General features: G+C 41.5%; 1 long non-coding RNA gene across 3 annotated transcripts; it reads right to left on the reverse strand.

Moving 5' to 3' along the window:
* Positions 1-276: 276 nt before the first annotated feature.
* On the reverse strand, positions 277-6726 carry LOC125612871. 3 transcript variants are annotated; one of them, XR_007343347.1, is made up of 3 exons: positions 6495-6726; positions 4558-5223; positions 277-543 (listed from the first exon to the last, which is right to left on the reverse strand). It is a non-coding gene; the product is annotated as an uncharacterized LOC125612871 (long non-coding RNA). The 3 variants fall into 3 exon arrangements; XR_007343345.1 differs by lacking the exon at positions 6495-6726 and having other exon boundaries at positions 4558-4652; positions 5076-6488; XR_007343346.1 differs by lacking the exon at positions 6495-6726 and having other exon boundaries at positions 4558-6488.
* Between the last annotated feature and the right edge of the window lie 6 nt (positions 6727-6732).

Here is a 6732-nt window from a genome sequence, read left to right on the forward strand (position 1 = left end):
GGGGAAACACCTTACATCCAAACCATAATAGCACCATACACCATAGAGGTACCTTTCAAGCAGCCTGACCTTGGTGGGGGGGACGTCTGTCTGTGGCTTATTATCATCACTGGGCACAAAGTGGAGGGCACCCCCTCTGCCACACATTCACTCTATTCCCTTGTCTGGATGTGCTTCATTTCAAAGTGCCAAGTATGAGATAGTTAGTTCCATTTGTCGTAACTATTTCACAGATGTTTTCCATTTATCTTTCACTGGATTGGTTTTCTTTCTTTCTTTTCTTTTTTTTCCTCAGAACGAGAATATTTGCTCCAGGATTTGGACTGAGAATGGTGTGCAGTAGAATGGGTGGGGTGGGAGCATATTTACACAGCCTAGGAGAAAGTTCTGGAATTGTAGGTGACATTGTGGCAAATCCTTTGGCCTTCAGTGAAATAAACTGGCTCCTGCAGAATATCTTCAGCTGAAAGTACTTTCAACGGGTGCTAAAAATACATTGCAGTTTATTTTCCTCAGTAGGGAGCCTATGTGTTCCCACTTGACCTGGAAACACAAAGAGATCCCACGTTAAATTTAATGCTACACATTCCAAGATAAATTTGTTTTCAGTAGAACAAGGGAAAGGGGGAAAAAAAAAAAAACAACAACAGACATATTGGTACAATTTTGTTTTTGCTGTCTGGAGGAGACTTGAACACATTTTTTTTTTAACACTCTGTATTTAGGTGACTACTCTCAGGCTCTTAACCATTGCTGCTAGGAACTGGCTTGTATTCGAATCAAATCAGATGATGCTTCAAGGGCAGATTTACTTAATTTTGGGAAGAAGGTGGGGCATGCTTAAATAACTTTTAAAAAATCAAAACAAAAAATGTAAGATTCTTTGTCCTTATTTTCACCTTGATAAAGTAGTCTTTTTTTTTTAATGCCCTTATCAAAATAGTGTGAAATGCCTTCTAATTGAAGTATGGATTTTGTAGACACTGGTATTATACCCATTTGCCTAAAACAGATCAAACAATAACTGGCATAGAAATTCTGTTGGCTCCCTGCAGTAACATTTAATAATAGATGTTAAATTCTGATCTTGTACTTCGGGAATACTGTGTGTTTAGAGCTTTTGATTGCTCAATATGACATTCTTTGATTTTGAGCAAAATTTAATTTCTCCTGAAGACTGGGTGTCAGTCCTGCTTTCCATCTGGTACCAGTGCTTTAGGCTTAAAATACTCAGTCTGCTTCCAGTGAGCTTAGAACATGTCCCCTCCACATTTCTAACCCCTCATCAAATAGCATGGGGACCAAATGCATGAATTTTGCACTCTGCTTGTTTTGAGTTTTGGATTCTGCTATTCACTAGCTCACCTTCATTTTTTTTTTCTATTTCTAAAATGAGGATAATAATGGAATCCACTGTTCAGGGAGATTGTAAAGATTAAATGAAATACTACATGGATAGCACCCAGCACAGTGTTTGGGTACACAGAACACCATTTAATACATCTCAGTTATTGAGAGGTGAATTATTCTCAGAGCCCAATAGCAGAAGTTCAGATGACACAACTCATAAGACCCTCTTTGGCTAAATTGTTCAATGTTGATTTTTAAAATATTTTATTATTTTTGATTGCCCTGTATTAATTGTACCTATTAATGGAGTTCAGTGTGATAGTTTAACACATGCATACAGTATACACTGATGAGATCCAGCCTCCCTTAATCCACTCTCTTCCCCCCAATTCTTCCTTCCCAATCTCTAGTAATCACTCTTCTACATCCACATCAACTTTTTAAAAAAATTTTTTATTCTGCATATGAGAGATAACATGCAGTATTTGTTTTTCTGTGTCTGGTGTATTTCATTAACACAATGTCTTCTGGTTTGACTCATTTTTACTATAAATGATAAGATTTCATTAATTATGTCTGAATAATCTTCCATTATTTATATATTCCACATTTTATTTATCCATTCCCTTGTTAATGGGCACCTAAGTTGATTTCACATCTTAAGTATTACAAATAGTGCCACAGTATTCATGGGCATATTTGATGTCAATTTTTTGTTTGTTTGTTCATTTGTTTTGTTTTTGCACTGGGGATCAAATGTAGGGATTCATACCTGCTAGGTAAGTGCTCTATCACTGTGCTACAACTCCAACCCCTTTTTCTTTCTTCTTTTTTTCTTTTGACATACTGTCTCACTAAATTGTCCAGGCTTGAACTGGTGATTCACCTGCCTCAGTCTCCCAAGTACCTGGGATTACAGGTATGCACCACCACAGCCAGTTTGTTGATGTCAATTTTTAATGTTTATTTCTAATCTTCTTCTTTGAAATAAGACTAAAACATTTTAGAGAGATATCCCTGCTTTTTCTCTGTTTTCCCCTTGATTTCCTCTACTTTTGTAAAGCTGAGCCAAAAAGGGGGAGATTTTCTCTTAGTTACATTTTGTTGGAGAGAAGGGAGCATTGTTGCCGTTTATTTAAAGTAAAACATTGGCTGGATCTAAAATTACAAGAGAAAAATGTGGAAAGTCCTCCCCTTTGTGATCAAGCAGTACACACACTCAACACTTCCAGACTTCAAGGAGAGTTCAAATTCATTTTCTCATGTGGTATAACCCAGCCCTGAGTCTCTTTGCATTGCAGGGTTAAGGGATTGCCAAATATCCTTTCAAGACTAGACATGTAGTTTCCATACTCCATTGTTAGTTAGAACATCCAGCCACATGCCTTTTCTTCTAAGTTGAGAGCAGCTAAGTAAATAAAATCGGGAACTATATTGAGTCTAAAGCTGAACCAAGTAAAATGTCGCACTTTTGGGAAACTGTGCTTTCTGAACTCCTGAATGATGAAAGAAGAGCAAGATAAAGGGCTCTTTTTAAAGACCAAGTAGGTGAACTGACTGTACTAGTTTCCTAGGATTGCCCTGCTTTTAAGCACAGAATGTTTCCCATCCTGGGAAACTCCTCAGTCTTGTGTAAACTGGGACATTGGGTCACCTTACAATAAAGACTTTAGTAAGTTGTGAATGACAAAGTTAAAATTCAGTGGAAAAGAATACTCACATGTTTTTTAGAATTATGCACTTTAATGTAGGTAGAGTAATATAAGTGGAAAAAACATAGTGACTAAGTGCTGTCAAAAGAAGCTATTTGTAACTGGGCAAATCCTAGCCAGTTTACTCATATAGTTAGAGTGGGTCTTCGGTAGCTCTTCATCTAATTGCAAACTTGATTGCTAGAAGGAAATAATTAGTTTTTACAGGGCTCTTTGAAAACCCCAAACTTATCGTAACACCAAATGTCCTACAGGCCAAGAAAAAATAAACTGTCCTAAGGAAGTTTAACATTTTTGGTGATGGGAAGTCAAGGAAGGAGAAAGTGTGAGATGATCTTTTACAGATCAAGATTGGTGACCTTGGTGGGGATGGAATCCAGATTCCTGGGCCCAGAGAGGGAACCAGTGGAGGAGAACCAGATCACCTGGGACAACCCATGTAAGTAAGGTATTCTACAGGGAAAGGCAATAAGGAAATGAGATTGTAACTAGGGTTTAGGATCAAGAGAGAAATATGTCAAGATGGAGAAGAGTTGTGTATGTTGAAGATGGACCAAAAGATATGAGGGATAAAGCTCATGTGGATTTCATTGGTAGTCTTATCAAGGAATAAGAGCAAAAGATCCCTGTCTCTCGACCCCCATTCAAGCTAGGACTGACAGATAAGTAAATTGAGGATCTTTTTCTAGAATGACCACAAGGCTCCCTTCTCCTTAGCCATATCTCTTAAGGCCTCACTACCTCTTTATACATACTCTTCTTAACCTATAAACAACTGTGTGCACCACAGAGGGTCTGGACCCTGGGACAAAGCCGCTGTATGTGGGATGTTATTGCAATCACAGGGCTCAAATGGCAATAGTATAAGTATAAGCAAAATAGAATAAATTAAAAGACTAAATTGGAAAAGTTTTGGAAAGTGTTTAGGTTAGGTCTATGGCAAGAAAATCCAAGGCAAGAAAACTTGTTTTTGTTTTTCAGTACTGGGCGTTGAACTCGGGGGTGCTTAACCACTGGGCCACATTCCCAGCTGTCTCTTTATTTATTTATTTTTTTAAAAATTTTGAGATAGGGTCTTATTAAGTTGCTAAGGCTGGCTTGAAATTTGGGATCCTCCTGAGCCACTGGGATTACAGTCTTTCTTTTTGGGGCAGGGGCAGCATTTAAGACTTATCCTACCATCTGTAGGGCCTGGGGCAAGAGTACCAAGGGAGACCCATGTACCATGTACCTAAATATGTAAATGTGTTACATCATGCTGACATGTGGTGTGTTCATGCCCCTTTTTGCCCTAATGACTCCATTCAGTGGCAAGGAGCCACGTGGGTACATGGCTACAGTCAAGCCCCATGCACAAACCCCAGGCTCCGGGATGAGTAACTCCTTTTGAATGACCATGACCACCTCATATTCCCTGAGTTTGTTAGCTTTCTGTTACTACAAAATCAAGTTGCCATAAAAAGCTTCCAAAGAGAAAAGGGTTATTTTCGCTCACAGACTGTGGTCCATTGGCTGCATTGCTTAGGGACTGGTTCAAGGCAGCACATCAAAGACAACTCATGGTCGAGCAAGCTAGTCATCTCATGGCAGCTGGAAAGTAAAAGAGAAGAAGAGAAAGGGGCAGCATCCTCTGATCCCCACTCAGGCCATGTGCATTTGAGGTAAGTACTCTATCAATTGAGCTATATCCCCTTAGCTATATCCCCTATATCCCCTAACCAGGCTTGAGGGTGTTTACATCTGGAATTCTAGGTTCTTTATACCTACTGTGTTTTAGAAGGTAGAGAGGGAAAGTCTCCTTGGCCTATCAGAAACTTAACCACCTAGGGTGCAATATGGCTACAGGAGGGCCAAGTTGGTTGCTCAGGGCAGAAGTCCTTCTTGCCTGGGTATACGAGGTATAATAAAGACAATTTCTTTCCCTGAGGTTTTATTTTGTCATTGAGTTCTCCTGATTTGACTTAGTTTTCTAGAACACTGGCTTTCAAAGAATGTGTGGACAAGGCTTCTTACCTGGCTTCTTGTAGTACTAACTGCATCAGTACTTGGCAGGCCAAGGGGCTCTGAGACAGTTCCTGTTGACGAAACTCATTCTTATCAGGTGTAGGACCTCCAGGGAAAGGCCCCAGTCCAGGGGTGTTCTCTGGTCCTATCCAGTTTTCTTAACCAGATAAAGCAAATTGATTGATTGATAAAGGTAGAATACAGTTTTCAAAACACATTTAAGATGGAAGCATACTAATTTTCTGATGGCTTCTAAGGGGAACAGTTTGGCATATGTTATTTGGACGAAATCTAAGCCACTTTAGGAGTTAAGTTTCGGTATTTAGAGTGGAGGAGGAAGCAGATTGATGCATTGTCTGGTCTCCTTCCCCAAGGTGACATTCAGATTTGTTTTGGAAGAAGTGGAAGGATGGAGGATTTGGGGCCTAGTTCAAGAACATTGTGAGGGTGATACACTCAGGGGCATGTCCCACCTGGGGATTTAACATACGTGGCTCTACTTTTTACCTTGCTTGTGTATTGGGAAGCACCTCAATGTTTGGACTCCTTTCTACCTCTGTGGAAAAAGGGTCAGTTTTTCTGCCTTAATTTTTTTCTTGTAAACTTTGAGCCTCTCTGGGAGGGAACCCTTGAGCAATTCAACTGTGGTATGGGAGACCCAGCAGGGGGGGGCAGGGGGGGCGGGATTTTGTCTCAGTCATTCTCTTTAAAGAGACAAATTATCACTTCTCGGATGATTGCATAGAGCGGTCCTCAAATGACATGTGGAGCTGCAAGGTTTTAAGAGATGCATTTAAGTAACTAAATTCAGTTCCACCTCCCTGAAAACTATTTGATTCATGATTAACCAGCTTGGAGGCAATGATGGAGGTGATAAGGGAGGGTCTTGACAGGTTTAAAGGCTTTGGTAAATTCTGAAGAAATCATTTCCTTAGTGTAGATATGATCTCAAAGACACCTCTCCTTACAGTGGGAACATGAACCTGAGTTGAGTACTGTGAATTCTACCTGAAATAGCTGTCATTTCCTTGAACCCATTCAGCAACAGGTACTATACTGTTTTTCACGCAGCTTTGGAAGATAAACAGGATACCCCAGATAAAACACTTTGCATTGCCCCTACCCCGACCACCCACATTAGCCCATGAATCCCTCCCCTTTAGTTGGTCTCAATATTTGGCAAATGAGTGAATGAGTGCCTGCCTTTCCCTTTCTTTTGTTTAACCAATGTCTCCTTCTAAGCTCCTGCAATGACACCCAGGACTCCGAATTCTGCCAGTTTCATTAGGGTGAGGATGTAAGAGTGGGTGTAAGGGGAAGTGGGTGAAGAACGAGATGGGAAACCAGCGGATACCACAGAGGGAAAAAAAAAAAAGAAAAGAAATCCTTAGAGACGTGGGGCCAACAAAGAGGCAGACGCCAGCGAACCTAATCACTAGAACCCGGAGCTCCAAATCAGCAGCGAGGACGTGTCCCTGTGCGCCTCCCGGCTGTCCACGTCGCTGGCCGCTCCTGACCGGGTGCCCCCAGCCCAGCACCCGGGGCTAGCCGGTGGCTCCCGCCCTCGGGGCGGTGACGGGAACACGCGGCGCCTCCGCCGGTCACGTGGGGGCCGCTCCGCCGGGCGGCGCTGCCGCTTCCCGATCGCGCCCTCCCAGCGCCGGGG

The sequence above is a fragment of the Marmota marmota genome, unplaced genomic scaffold (assembly GCF_001458135.2).
Source record: "Marmota marmota marmota unplaced genomic scaffold, marMar, whole genome shotgun sequence".
Classification (NCBI taxonomy): domain Eukaryota; kingdom Metazoa; phylum Chordata; class Mammalia; order Rodentia; family Sciuridae; genus Marmota; species Marmota marmota.